The sequence below is a fragment of the Mixophyes fleayi genome, chromosome 7 (genome assembly GCF_038048845.1).
Source record: "Mixophyes fleayi isolate aMixFle1 chromosome 7, aMixFle1.hap1, whole genome shotgun sequence".
NCBI lineage: Eukaryota > Metazoa > Chordata > Amphibia > Anura > Limnodynastidae > Mixophyes > Mixophyes fleayi.
This window is the reverse complement of record NC_134408.1, coordinates 68,512,393-68,528,548: the sequence shown is the minus strand read 5'-3', so window position 1 is coordinate 68,528,548 and position 16,156 is coordinate 68,512,393.

Below are 16,156 nucleotides of genomic sequence, written 5' to 3'. Positions count from 1 at the left end.
AATTCATGAATGAATGAATTTATAAATGAATGAATTCATGAACGAATTCATGAATGAATTCATGAACGAATTCATGAACAAATTCATGAACGAATTCATGAACGAATTCATGAATAAATGAATTCATGAATGAATGTATGAATTAACGAATAAATGAATGAATGAATGGAAGAATGGATGTGTGGAAAATGAATGAATATTTTAAATAATTCATTAATGAATGAATGGAAATATGGATGAATAAATGTATAGATGATTTAATGGAAGATATTATTATTATTATTATTAATATTTATTTATAAGGCACCACAAGGCATCCGCAGCGCCGTACAGAGACAAACAAAATCACAATACAATGGGAGACAGCACAGTACAGTAAACACAGCAACTCAGTACGCTCAATGCACAGCTAGAGAGGGCGGGGAAGGGGGAGGGAGGATCCGCAAATGACAGGGCCCAAGAAGGAGGGCGCGGAAGACAGGGAGACCCCCAGGGGGGAGGAGGGAGCGAGAGTGGACGTGGGGTGGAGGACCCTCGAGGAGGAGGGCTAAGTAGCTGGAGAGCAGAGTTAGAAGTGGTGGAAACAGGAGGAGAGATGGCCCTGCTCAGAGGAGCGTACAATCTAAGGGGAGGGGTGGACAGACAGAGAGACGCAGGGGAGAGAGGGAGAGTAGGGGGACAGAGGCAGAAGATAAGGTAGGAAGTTAAGTGGGAGACAGAAAGGCTTTAAGAAAAAGGTGGGTTTTTAGGGCCCGTTTGAAGCTGGACAGATTAGGGGAAGTTCTGATGGAGGGAGGGAGCTTGTTCCAGTGGAGGGGGGCAGCGCGGGCGAAGTCTTGGATACGCGCATGGGAGGAGGTTATAAGGGGGGAAGAGAGGCGACGGTCAGAGGCAGAACGGAGAGGGCGGGATGGAGCATGAATAGAAAGGAGGGTGGAGATGTAGGGCGCAGTGGAGTTGGCGAGGGCCTTGTAGGCGAGTGTGAGGAGCTTAAAGAGGATTCTGAAGGGGAATGGGAGCCAGTGAAGGGCTAGGTAGAGGGGGGAGACAAAAGAGGAGCGGCGAGAGAGGAAAATAAGCCTAGCTGCAGCGTTAAGGACGGATCGAAGGGGATCGAGATGAGAGTGGGGGAGGCCAGTGAGGAGGAGGTTGCAGTAGTCTAGGCGGGAGATGATCAGAGAGTGAATAAGACATTTGGTGGCATCTTGGGAGAGGAAGGGCCGGATGCGAGCGATGTTGCGCAGCTGGAAGCGGCAGGATTTAGCAAGAGAGAGGATGTGGGGGCCAAAGGAGAGAGAGGAGTCGAGGATGACACCAAGGCAGCGAAGTTGGGGGACAGGGGAGATAGAGGTGTTGTCGAAAGTGATGGAGAGGTCAGAAGGGGATGGGGTATGAGAGGGAGGAAAAACTATGAGCTCAGTTTTGGCAAGGTTAAGTTTGAGGAATCGAGAGGACATCCAGGAGGAGATGGCAGAGAGGCAGGCGGACACCCTAGAGAGGAGGGAGGGAGAGAGATCAGGAGAGGAGAGGTATAGTTGAGTGTCGTCAGCATAAAGGTGGTAGCTGAAGCCGAAGGAGCTGATGAGTTCACCCAGGGGGGAGGTGTATAGAGAGAAGAGTAAGGGTCCCAGAACAGAGCCCTGAGGGACCCCGACTGGAAGGGTGGATGGGGGGGAGAGAGACCCAGAGGTGGTGACAGAGAAGGAACGGTGAGTAAGGTAAGAGGTGAACCAGGACAGGACTGGGCCGGAGAGGCCGAAAGACTGGAGGGTGTGAAGGAGGAGGGGGTGGTCAACGGTGTCAAAGGCTGCAGAGAGGTCAAGGAGGATGAGAAGGGAGAAGTGGCCCCTGGCTTTTGCAGAGAGGAGGTCATAGGTGACTTTAGCCAGGGCAGTTTCAGTGGAGTGGAGGGGGCGGAAACCAGACTGGAGAGGATCAAGGAGGGAGTATTCAGAAAGGTAGGAGGTGAGACGGCTGCAGACGAGCCTCTCGAGAATTTTGGAGGCAAAAGGGAGAAGAGATATGGGGCGATAGTTCGAGAGAGAAGTGGGGTCGAGATTAGGTTTCTTAAGAATGGGGGATACGAGAGCATGTTTGAAGGAGGAGTGGAAGATGCCAGTGGAGAGGGAGAGATTAAAGAGGTGAGCGAGGTGGGAGCAGGTGGTGGGGGAAAGGGAGCGAAGAAGGTGGGAGGGGATGGGATCCAGGGGGCAGGTAGTGGGGGGGGGATAAAATGAGAGAGTGGACTTCCTCGCCGGTGGTGGGACGGAAGGAGTGGAGGGGAAGGTGGTTGGGGGTGGAGGACAGAAGAGTTAGAGGGGTGGAAGAGAGAGTGGAGGAGGAGATTTCAAGTCGGATGGCCTCGATTTTAGAGGAGAAGAAGGAGGCGAAATCAGAGGCAGTCAGGGAGGAGGGGGTGGGGGGAGGGGAGGGGGAAATATGGATGAATAGATGATAAATGGAAATATGGATGAATAGATGATCAATGGATGAATAAATGAAGGAATTCATGAAATAATTCCTAAATTCAAGAATGAATGAATTTATGAAATAATTAATGAAGGAATTCATGAATGAATGAATTAATGGAGGGATTCATTAATAAATGAATACATGCATTCATGATTTCATGAATAAATCATGAATGAATGTTTGAAGGAATTCATTAATGAAGGAATGAATGAAGGAAATTATGAACAAAGGAATGAATGAATGAATTCATGAATGAATTCATGAATAAATAAATAAATGAATACATGAATGAATGAATTGATTAATTAATTAATTAATTATTAATGTATAAATTAATAAATGAATGATTGGAAGAATGGATATATGGATGAATAGATGAATGAATAAATTAATGACAACATTAAATGGATGAATGGATGGATGATTGAATGCATTGAAGAATGGATGGATAAATTAATGGATTATGAATGTTGAATGGATTGAAAAATGAATGAATAGATGTTTGTATGGATAGATCAAAGGATATATGGATGAATGGATGGATAGATGCATGAACGGTTAAATGGATGAATGAATGGATAGCTCAATGAATGATAAATGATGATTGAATAAATTAAATAATTAAAGAATAAATGATAAATAAATGAATGAATTGATAGATGAATCATTGGATGGATGGATGAAAAAAATGGATGGATGAATGAATAATTTCTTTCATTCATAAATTCATAAATGAATTCTTTCATTCATGAATGATTTCATAAATGAATGATTTCATGAATGAATGAATGAATTCATGAATGAAATAATGAATCAAGGAATGAATGAAGGAATTCATGAATCAAGGAATTCATGAATGAATGTATAAATTAACAAAAGAATGAATGAATGGAAGAATGGATATATGGAAATGAATGAAAACATTAAATATTTATTTAATGATTGAATGGATATATTGATGAATAGAAGGATAAATGAAAATATCAAATAATGAATTAATGATTGAATGGATATATGTATGAATAGATGATAAATGGATGGATAAATGTATAGATGAATGGATAGATGAATGAATGGATAAAATAATGAATGAATAGATGGAAGAAATGTTGAATTAATCAATAGATGAATGAATTTATTGACCTGATGAATAAATAAATGGATGAATGGATAAATGATTAGACTGATACTTACATGAATAGATGAATGGATGGATGGATGGATGAATGAATGCATAGAAGAATGGATGGATAAATTAATGAACTATGAATGTTCAATGGATTGAAAAAGGATGAATAGATATTTGAATGGATAGATGAAAGGATATTTGGATGAATGGATAGATGGCTTAATGAATGATAAATGATGATGGATTAAATTAAATAACCAATGATTTAATTGGTAGATGAAATATTTTATGAATGGATGAATGGAAGGATAGATGGATGTAAAAGTGGATGGATGAATTAATGAAAGAATGTTTGAATGAATAGATGAATTCATGAATTAATTATATTATTCATTCATTAATAAATTCATGAATGAAGGAACAAATGAAGGCATTCATAAATGAAGGAATTTCATGAAGGAATTCATGAATTAATTAAAACCAAGTATTCAGGAAGTTATATATGAAAATAGAGGTGATAATATAGAGGCATTGTGAGTGGAAATATCCAGCGGAGGAAAAAGTTCAGAGAAGTTGCTGATAGGGATATGCTATAAACCGCCAGATATTAGTACGATTGAGGAAGCGCAACTTCTACAGCAAATTGAGAAGGCTACACAACTAGGTCAAATTTTAATTATGGGGGATTTTAATTATCCGGACAATGATTGGAGTACTGAGACCTGTGGTACAGCTAGGGGAAATAGGTTTCTGAGCACGCTAAAAGACCATTACATGTCCCAATTAGTAGAGGAACCAACTAGGAACCAGATTATACTGGACCTAGTAATAACAAACAATGTAGACGTAATATCAAATATACAAGTAAGGGAGCACTTGGGAAACAGTGATCATAATATGGTCTCATTTGAAATTAGTTTCCAGAAGCAACGGTATAAGGAATCAACTAGGACTTTAAACTTTAGAAAGGCAAATTTTAATATGCTAAAGGAGTCTATAAAGAGCATAGACTGGGACAAATCCTTTGAAGGAAAAAATACGGAAGAAAAGTGGGCTGTCTTTAAAATGTTGTTGGAAACATACTCATATAAGTTCATTCCTATGGGAAATAAATGTAAAAGAATTAAGTCTAAACCAATGTGGCTAAATAAGAAGGTAAGGGAAGTAATGCAAAGGAAGAAGCGTGCATTTAAATTGTTTAAGTCTGAAGGGTCAGAGGAGTCCTTCCGTAGGTACAAGGAATGTAATAAAACATGCAAAAAGGAAATTAGAGGTATTAAACACTTTCTTTTCTTCAGTATTTACTAGAGAGGAACAAATGGTAGGAGTAATACATAAAAGTGGAAATTAAACCATACCATTAATTAATACTTGGTTGTCAGAGGAAGAAGTCCAAAGGCGATTGAAGAATATTAAGATAAATAAAGCTCCAGGTCCAGATGGCATACACCCAAGGGTCCTTATGGAGTTAAATTCGGAAATAGCTAGACTGCTATTCTTAATTTTCAGAGATTCAATCTCATCAGACTCAGTACCAAGGGATTGGTGTATACCCTTTCATTCATCTATTAATACATTGTGGCAAAAGCCCGCTACCGCAGAAGCACACGCAAACAACTTCTTCCTTTTTATTTGACACCATATAATTGCACAGCAATCATGGAGACCCTAAACACTAGCTATACATAGTCCAGCTCTCTCTCAGGACCAGCAAGCTCACCCAGCGTTGGTCTCCGTGCACAAATGATACAAAAAAAGCTTTTATACCTGATACTCCTCCCCCAGCCTTAGCTTGATGGACAGGTGACACACCCACCTTCTCTTTAAATGGAAACGCCCATCACTGGCTCTGTAATTCAAACAGACACACCCTGTCTGTTTGCTAAGAGGAAGGATTTCAAGTCATGTAAGTTAAACCAAATTTAAACTATTGCTTTTAATACATAGGTCTTTACATTCAATCTAGGTGCATTACTGCACAAATGTTTTACTCTAATTCCTTGCTTTCTCTGCATATTGCCAGCTAAATGCCTCCTTTTGTTACAACATATATCCATTCTTCCATTCATTCATTTTTTTGTTATTTATACATTCATTCATTCATGAATTCCTTGATTCATGAATTCCTTCATTCATTCCATGATTCATTCTTTGATTCATGAATGAATGCATGAATTCATTCATTCATGAAATAATTAATTTATGAAATCATTCATTTATGAATTTATGAATTTATGAATGAAAGAATTCATTCATGAATTCTTGAATACATCTATCCATTCAAACATTCTTTTATTCATTCATCCATTCATTTTTACATCCATCCATCCAATGATTCCTCTATCAATTTATTCATAAATGAAATCATGAATGAAGGAATGATTGAAGGAATTCATTAATGCAGGAATGACTGAAGGAATTCATGAATGCAGGAATGAATGTATGAATTCATGAATGAATGTATGAATTCATGAATGAAGGAATGATTGAAGGAATTCATAAAGGAATTAAGGAGGGAATTCATTGATGAATTTATGAATTCATGAACAAATTCATGAATGAATTCATGAGCTCATAAATTCAGGAATTCATGAATGAATTCAATAGTTTATGAATTTAGGAATTCATTAATAAACTCATGAGCTCATGAATTTATTGATGAATTCATGAATTCATTGATGAATTCATGAATTCATTGATGAAATCATGAATTCTTTGATGAATTCCTAAATTCAGGTAATCATTTATGAATTCATTCATAAAATCACAAATTCATTCATGAATTTATGAATGAATTCATGAATTCATTCATTCCTGAATTTCAGAATTCCTATATTCCTGATTTCATGTAATGATTTATGAATTCATTTATGAAATCATGAATTTATTAATGAAACCATTAATTCATGGATTCATTCATAAAATCACGAATTCATGGATTCATCCATGAAATCATGAATTCATGGATTCACTCATGATATCATGAATTCATTCATTCATTATTTCATTTATCAATTCATGAATTCATCTATCCATTCAAAAATTCATTCATTCAACATTCCATTTTTCCATCCATCCTTCCATCCATCCATTCTATCAATTCATTCATTTATCATTCATTCATTAATAATTTAATTTAATCAATCATCATTTATCATTCATTGAGCCATCCATTCATTCATCCATATAACCATTCATCCATCCATCCATTCATCAATCAATTCATTAATTTATTTATCATTCATTCATTAATTATTTAATTTATTCAGTCATCATTTATCATTCATTGAGCCATCCATTCAATCATCCATTTAACCGGTCATCCATCTATCCATCCATTCATCCATATATCCTCTCATCTATCCTTTTAAACATCAATCCATCCATTTTTCAATCCATTCCTTATTCATAATTCATTCATTAATCTTTCCATTCATCTATTCATCCATTTAATATTCTAACTATCCATTCATCCATTCATTTATTTATTGAGCAGTTCATCTATCCATTTATTTAGTCATTAATTCAACATTTCTTCCATCCATTCATCCATCCATTCATTCATTTCATTCATTCTTTCATCGCTTCATTCATCTATCCATTCATATATACATTTATCCATCCATTTATCATCTATTCATTGATTATTCCATTCATTCATTTATTTATTTGTTATTTCATATATTCATTTATGAATTCATGAATTCCTTCATTCCTTTATGAATTCATGCATGAATTCATTCGTGAAATCATGAATTCATTCAAGAATTGATGATTTGATGAATGAATTCTTGATTTCATGTATAAATTCACGCATTAATTTATGAAATCATGAAAGCCTAAATCCCTGAATTCATCTAATCATTTTTTGAATTCATTCATGAAATCATGAATTCATGGATTCCTTCATTAAATCATGAATTCATGGATTCATTCAATAAATCATCAATTAATTAATGAAATCATGAATTCATTCATGAAATCATGAATTCATTCATTCATTATTTCCTGAATTCATAAATTCATTTATAAAATTATGTTTTCATTCCTGAATTCATTTATGAATTCCTGAATTCATAATTTCATGAATTAATTTATAAATGAATTTTGGAATTCAAGCATGAATTCATAAATGAATTCAGGAAATCAGGAATTCAGCATGAATTCATCAATTCATGCATTGATACATCAATTCATGTAGTCATTTATGAATTCATTCATGAATTCCTGAATTTCAGAATTAATTTATGAATTCATTCCTGAATTCCTGAATTTCAGATTTGATTTATAAATTCATTCATTAATTCATAAACACATAAATGAATTCATAAATTCATGCGTGTATTCATTCATAAAAACATGAAATCATGATTTCATGCATAAAATAATTCATGAAATCATGAATTAATTTATGAAATCGTGAATTCATGCATGAATTTATGTATAAAATGATTAATTCATTCAGGAATTCATTCATTAATACCTGAATTCATGAAATCCTAAATTCCTGAATTCATGTAATCATTTAAGATTTCATTCATTCATGTAATGATTTATGAATTCCTTCATGAAATCACGAATTTATTTATAAAATTATGAATTCATTAATTTATTCATGAAATCATGAATTCATGGATTCATTCAATAAATCATCAATTCATGGATTCATATATGAAATCATGAATTCATTAATGAAATCATGAATTCATTTATGAATCATTCATGAAATCATAAATGTATTCATCGTTTTAATCATGAATTCATACATGAAATTATTCATGAATTCCTGAATACATGAAATCCTGTATTCATGAATTTATGTATTCATTTATGAATTCATTCATGAATTCATTCATTCATGAATTCCTGAATTCATGAAATCCTAAATTCCTGAATTCATGTAATCATTTATGATTTCATTCATGAAATCCTGAATTCATTCATGAAATCATGAGTTTATGGATTCACTTATGAAATCAGGAATTCCAGAACTAATTTATGAATTCATTCATGAAATCATAACCTTATAAATGAATTCATGAATTCAAGAATTTATGAATGAATTCATGAATTAGTTCAGACATGAATTCATGATTTCATGAATTCATGTAATCATTTATGAATTCATTCATGAAATCAAGAATTCATGCAAGAATTTATACATGAATTCATTCATGAATTCCAGAATTCCTAAATTCCTGAATTCATATAATGATTAATGAATTCATTCATGAAATCATGAATTCATGGATTCATTCATGAAATCATGAATTCATGGATTCATTCATGAAATCATACATTCATGGATTCATTCATGAAATCATGAATTAATGGCTTTATTCATGAAATCATGAATTCATTAATGAAATAAAAAAATCATGAGTTCATTCATGAATTCATTTATGAAATCCTGAATTCATGGAATCCTGTATTCATAAATTTATGTATTCATTTATGAATTCATTCATGAATTTAATTATGAAATCCTGAATTCATGAAATCCCAAATTCCTGAATTCATGTGAAGATTTATGAATTCATTAATGAAATCATTCATTGAGCTATCCATTCATTCATCCATTTAACCGTTCATCTATACATCCATCCTTTCATCCATTCATCCATTCATAATATCATTCATCTATCAATTCATCCATTTATTTATCACTTATTCAATAATTATTTAATTTATTCAATCATCATTTATCATTCATTGAGCCATCCATCCATCCATCCATTTAACCGTTCATCCATGTATCCATCCATTCATCCATATATCCTTTCATCTATCAATTCAAACATCTATTCATCCATTTTTCACTCCATTCAATATACAAATAAATCATGCATTTATCCATCCATTCATCCATTCATTTATTCATTCATCAGTTGATCCATCTATTTATCTATTCATTAATATAACATTTCTTCCATCCATTAATCCATCCATTCATTTATCATTTCATTTATTCTTTCATCGATTCATTCATCTATCCATACATCTATTCATCCATATATTCGTTCATCCATACATCCATTTTTCCATGCATTCATTCATTTATTTGTTAATTCATATATTCATTCATGAATTCATGTATTCATTTATTCCTTCATGAATTAATGCATGAATTCATGAATTCATTCATGAATTAATTCATGAATTCCCGAATTCATGATTTCATGAATGAATTCATGAAATCATGAATTCATTCATGATTGTATTCATTCAAAATCATGAATGTATTCATGTTTTCATTCATGAAATCATTCAATTCTTAAATTCCTGATTTCATTAATGAATTCATGCATGAATTCATAATTTCATGATTGAGTTTCTGATTTCATGAATGAATTCATGATATAATGAATGAATTCATAAATAAATTCAGGAATTCAGGATTTCATGAATTCATGAAATCAAGAATTCATTCATACATGAATTCATTCATGAAATCATTAAACCATAAATACATTCATGAAATCATAAATTCACTCATGATATCATTAATTAATTCATGAATTCATGAAATTATTCATTCATGAATTCATTTATGAAATCATGAATTCATTAATTCATTAATTAATTTATCAATTCATGAATTCATCTATCCATTCAAACATTCTTTCATTCATTCAACAATCCATTTTTTCATCCATCCATCCTTCCACCCATCCATTCATAAAATCATTCATCTATCAATTCATTCATTCATTTATTTATCATTCATTCATTAATAATTTAATTTAATCAATCATCATTTATCATTCATTGAGCCATCCATTCATTCATCCATTTAACTGTTCATCCATCCATCCATTCATTTATCAATTCATTAATTTATTTATCATTCATTCATTAATTATTTAATTTATTCAGTCATCATTTATCATTCATTGAGCCATCCATTCATTCATCCATTTAACCATTAATCCATCTATTCATCCATTCATCCATATATCCTCTCATCTATCCATTCAAACATCAATTCATCCATTTTTCAATCCATTCCATATGCATAATTCATTCACCTATCCATTCATCTATTCATCCATTTAATATTCTAACTATCCATTCTTCCATTCATTTATTTATTCATCAGTTCATCTATCCATTTATCTATTCATTAATTCAACATTTCTTCCATCCATTCATCCATCCATTCATTCATCATTTTATTCATTCTTTCATCGCTTCATTCATCATGAAATCATGGATTCATTCATGAAATCATGAATTCATGGATTCAATCATGAAATCATGAATTCATTCATAAAATCATTAATTCATGCATAATTTCATTCATGAAATCATGAATTCATGAATTCATGTGTTCATTTATGAATTCATTCATGAATTCGTTCATGAATTCCTAAACTCCAGAATTAATTTATGAATTCATTCACAAAATCATGAATTCATTCATGAAATCATGAATTCATTCATGAAATCATGAATTCATTCATGAATGCATGAATTCATCTATCCATTCAAACATTATTTAATTCATTCAACAATCCATTTTTAAATCCATCCATCCATTCATAAAATCATTTATCTATCAATTCATTCATTCATTTATCATTCATACATTATTTATTTAATTTAATCAATCATTTTCCATTCATTGAGCCATCCATTCATTCATCCATTTAACCGTTCATCCATCCATCCATTTATAAAATCATTCATCTATCAATTCATTCATTTATTTATCATTCATTCATTATTTATTTAATTTAATCAATCATTTAACATTCATTGAACCATTCATTCATTCATCCATTTAACCGTCCATCCATCTATCATCCATTGATCCATTTATCCTCTCAACTATTCATTCAAACATCTATTCATCTATTTTTCAATCCATTCCATATTCATAATTCATTCATTTATCCATGCGTTCATCTATTCATCCATTTAATATTCTAACTATTTATCCATTCATCCAATCATTTATTTATTCATCAGTTCATCCTTTCATCTATTCATTAATTCAACATTTCTTTCATCCATTCATCCATCCATTCCTTCATCATTTCAGTCATTCTTTCATCGCTTCATTCATCTATCCATTCATTTATACATTTATCCATCCTTTGATCATCTATTCATCCATATTTTCATTCATTCATTATTTTGTTACACACTTACCTGTCTCCGCTCTAGCGCCGCGATCTCCGCTATTTCCGGGTCTTGGCAGCGCTGTTACATGACCCTGCAAGGTGGGGAATTCAAAGCTGCACTACTAAAACCCTCCTCTGATGCCTGGGCAGCGTCAGAGCAACTTCTTCCTGTACCAGATTAGCAATTTCCTTTTGATCTCCAGTATACCAGACTAGGCTTGCTGACTTTCCAGATTCTGCTCTCCAATGTACCAGACCCAGGCTTTCTGACGACGTTACCTCTCTGCTCCAGTGTACCAGACCCAGGCTTGTTGACCACGTTACCTCTCTGCTCCAGTGTACCAAACCCAGGCTTGTTGACCACGTTATCTCTCTGCTCCAGTGTGCCAGACCCAGGCTTGCTGACCACGTCTATATCTCCACTCCAGTGTACCAGACCCTGGCTTGTTGTACCGCACATATATCTGTATCCAGTGTACCAACCCTTGGCTATCCTGACCACGGAGTTGTTCCTATTTATCTTCCAGTTCCAGTGAGACAGCGAGCTATCTTCTGCATCCTTATGGGCAGCACAGTGGCCTAGTGGTTAGCACTTCTGCCTCACAGCACTGGGGTCATGAGTTTGATTCCCGACCATGGCCTTATCTGTGTGGAGTTTGTATGTTCTCCCTGTGTTTGCGTGGGTTTCCTCCGGGTGCTCCGGTTTCCTCCCACACTCCAAAGACATACTGGTAGGTTGATTGGTTGCAATCAAAAATTGACCCTTGGCTCTGTCTGTCTGTCTCCCTCTCTGTCTGTCTGTGTGTGACTGTGTGTCTATAGTAGGGAATTTAGACTGTAAGCTCCACTGGGGTAGGGACTGATGTGAATGAGTTCTCTGTACAGCGCTGCGGAATTAGTGGCGCTATATAAATAAATGATGATGATGATGATGATGATCCTTACCTCTAGAGGCAGACCAGTGGACCGAGACCTGCGTTCCTCTGCAGCGAAGCCCATCCCGCCTTGCGGCGGTCCTTGGTGAACACCAGGGGGTTTGTTAGACTCTGCACCACCGGCCGGCCAACGTTGATCTAGAGTAAGGCAAGTACTCCATATTTATTACCTATATTACTGCACGTTACACAAGTGTTACAGTTTGCTCTGACCACAATATGGATACTTCGGGAGACCCTTCTTCTAGGGATTTGCTCCAACACCTATTAGGAAGGGTAGAAAAGCAGAAAGTCAATCATGATCAGTTGCTTAAATTTTTACAAGGACTCAGCCCGAATGGATACCTTGTAGACAACCTTAGTAGTGTCAGGGACGGCATCAGCTCCTATACAGGCTCCTACTGCCGCCTCCTTACCTACAGGTGCAGATTCATCTCTACGTATTCCTAACCCACCTAAGTTTGATGGGGACCCTAAGTCATGTAGGGGATTTTAAAATCAATGTGCTACACAATTTGAGCTCCTTCCTGGAAATTTTCCATCTGAAAAGGCTAAAGTTGCATATATCATATCCCTATTGTCTGGTCAGGCCCTAGCCTGGACATCCCCACTCTGGGAGAGAGATGATCCCTTACTACATAATTACCCCAATTTCCTTTCTACCTTCAAGAAGTTTTTTGATGAGCCCGGTCGGGTCGCCAAAGCAGCTACCAGTATCCTTCGTCTCCGGCAAGGAAGCCTTTCTGTAGGTCAATATGCCGTACAGTTTAGGACAATGGCCTCAGAGCTCCGGTGGAATAACGAAGCCCTAACAGCTGCTTTTTGGCAAGGTCTTACAGACCGAATTAAGGATAAATTAATTTCCCAGGAACTCCCTACCTCTTTGGATGATTTAATATCCTTGTGCATAAAAATTGACCTCCGCTTCAACGTGCGATCTCTGGAGAGGGAACAATCCCGGCGTGGCCCTTTTCGCCTTGCTCCCAGCTTTCAGACCCCTGTTCAACCTCTGGAGGAACCCATGCAGCTCGGAAGAACCCACATTTCGGCTGAGGAGAGAGAAAGAAGGTTCAGGAACAGATTGTGCTTGTACTGTGGCAAGGGGAGTCATCTTTTGGGTACCTGTCCTAAGCACCCGGTAAACGACAGAACCTAACGTTTAGTAGGGAGGTTTCGTTAGGTCCCTCTTTCCACATCCTCTCTTCTTCCAACAGTAAAGATTGTCTTATTATTCCCTGTGAAGTAGTGATAGGTTCCGAGGTTCACCCTGTTTCTGCACTATTGGATTCCGTGGCAGCAAGCAATTTCATTTCTTCGGCTACCATCTCTCAATTAAGTATTCCTACCCAGTCCTTAGAGAGACCCATCTCCCTCACCGCCATTGACGGAGGCACTTTTTCTGGAGGACACATTCTGTTTAGAACCATACCTTTAACCTTCAGAGTGGGAGCGCTACATGTTGAGACCATCTCTTTTTTAGTGATTCTAAGTCCATTAACTCCTTGATCCTGGGTCTACCATGGCTTCGTCTTCACTCTCCTGGGATAGACTGGCATTCTGGTGAGATCCTTTCCTGGAGTTCTGCTTGCCACAGTAGTTGTTTGACTAAAATAACCCCTATTTTTTCCAAAATTAATGCTCAACTGGGCAATCCCCAATTATTGCCAATTCAATACCAAAGTTTTTCAGATGTCTTCTGTGTACAGGAGGCCACTAAACATCCAACTCATAGAAGCTGGGACTGTGCTATTAATCTCCAACCTGGTAAACCCATTCCCCGCGGACATATTTTTCCCTTATCTGTGCCTGAGACCAACGCAGTATCTAAATATATTCAAGAAAATCTCAAGAGAGGATTCATACGCAAATCATCATCCCCAGCAGGGGCAGGTCTCTTCTTTGTAAAGAAGAAAGATGGGGGCCTTCGCCCTTGTATTGATTACCGTGCCATCAATTCTATCACAGTGAAGAACAGATATCCCCTACCTTTGATCTCTGAGCTCTTTGACCAAATTAAGGGGGCCTCCATTTTTTCCAAGTTGGACCTAAGAGGGGCATACAACCTAATTAGAATAAAAGAGGGGAATGAGTGGAAAACAGCTTTTAATACACGGGATGGACACTTTGATTACTTGGTAATGCCCTTTGAGCTATGTAATGCTCCTGCTGTTTTCCAGAACTTTATGAACGAGATCTTCCAAGATTTACTCTACCAATTTGTAGTTATCTACCTAGATGACACCCTTATCTTTTCCCCAGACCTTTCATCTTATCGCAGACATGTAAGAGAAGTACTGAGTAGGCTTCAAAGATATCAATTATATTGCAAACTCGAAAAATGTGTGTTCGAACAAAAGAAACTTCCCTTTCTAGGTGTCACGGGCACTAGGAGTCTTGCCCAGGATTTCACCAGTTGATTATGCTTACCAGAGAAGCGGAGTTTGCACAGCGGTCCTCTGGCAGCAGGGTGAATAGTGGAACGTATATAACAGCAGATGGAGAGAGGATGCCAATGAAATTGATGATAGTCAGTGACTTGCAGCTATACTGGTAAATGAGTCAGCGACTTGCAGCTATATTGGTAGATGAGTCAGCGACTTGCATCTATAGTGGAAAGGCAGGTTGGAACCACGGAGACCAGGCTGGATGTGAGCAGGTGCAGGAAGGAAACAGGGAAGTCAGTGGTCTGCGTACAGCAAGTTGTACCACTGCTATGGTGAGAAGACTTGTCCAGGTGCAGGTAGGTAGCGGGGAAGTCAGTGGTCTGCGTACAGCAAGTTGTACCACTGCTATGGTGAGAAGACTTGTCCAGGTGCAGGTAGGTAGCGGGAAAGTCAGTGGTCTGCGTACAGCAAGTTGTACCACTGCTATGGTGAGAAGACTTGTCCAGGTGCAGGTAGGTAGCGGGGAAGTCAGTGGTCTGCGTACATCAAGTTGTACCACTGCTAGTAAGTGTGGAGTAGTTCAGGTGCGGATGAGTGGAGGCATGCAAAGAGTCAATAATGGTATGAAGACACTAAGAGCACAAAGGAACTTGTTCCAAACAGATATGCAGCGATCACAGCTAATAGTCTATAACGGTGTGTATATCGCTGCTGAGTAGAGAGGCTTGCACAGAGCGGATATGCGGGATAATAACTGATAGTCAATCACAAGTATGCATATCACTGCTGAGTAGAGAAGCTTGTTCCAAACAGATATGCAGGATAACAACAAATAGTCTATAGCGGGTATGGATACCGCTGCTGAGTAGAGAGGCTTGTCCTAAGCGGATATGCAAGGTAACAGTTGATAGTCAATAACAAGTAAGCATACCGCTGATGAGTAGAGAAGCTTGTCCACGAGAATATGCAGGCACAGCAGGGACGCTGAACGGCTGTAGCGGGTATGGGAACCACAGGTGAGCAGAGCAGGTAATCAGAAGCCAGCTGAGGACACGAGCAGGATACAGGAGTCTGTAGCGGGTATGGGAACCGCTGATGAGCAGAGCAGGT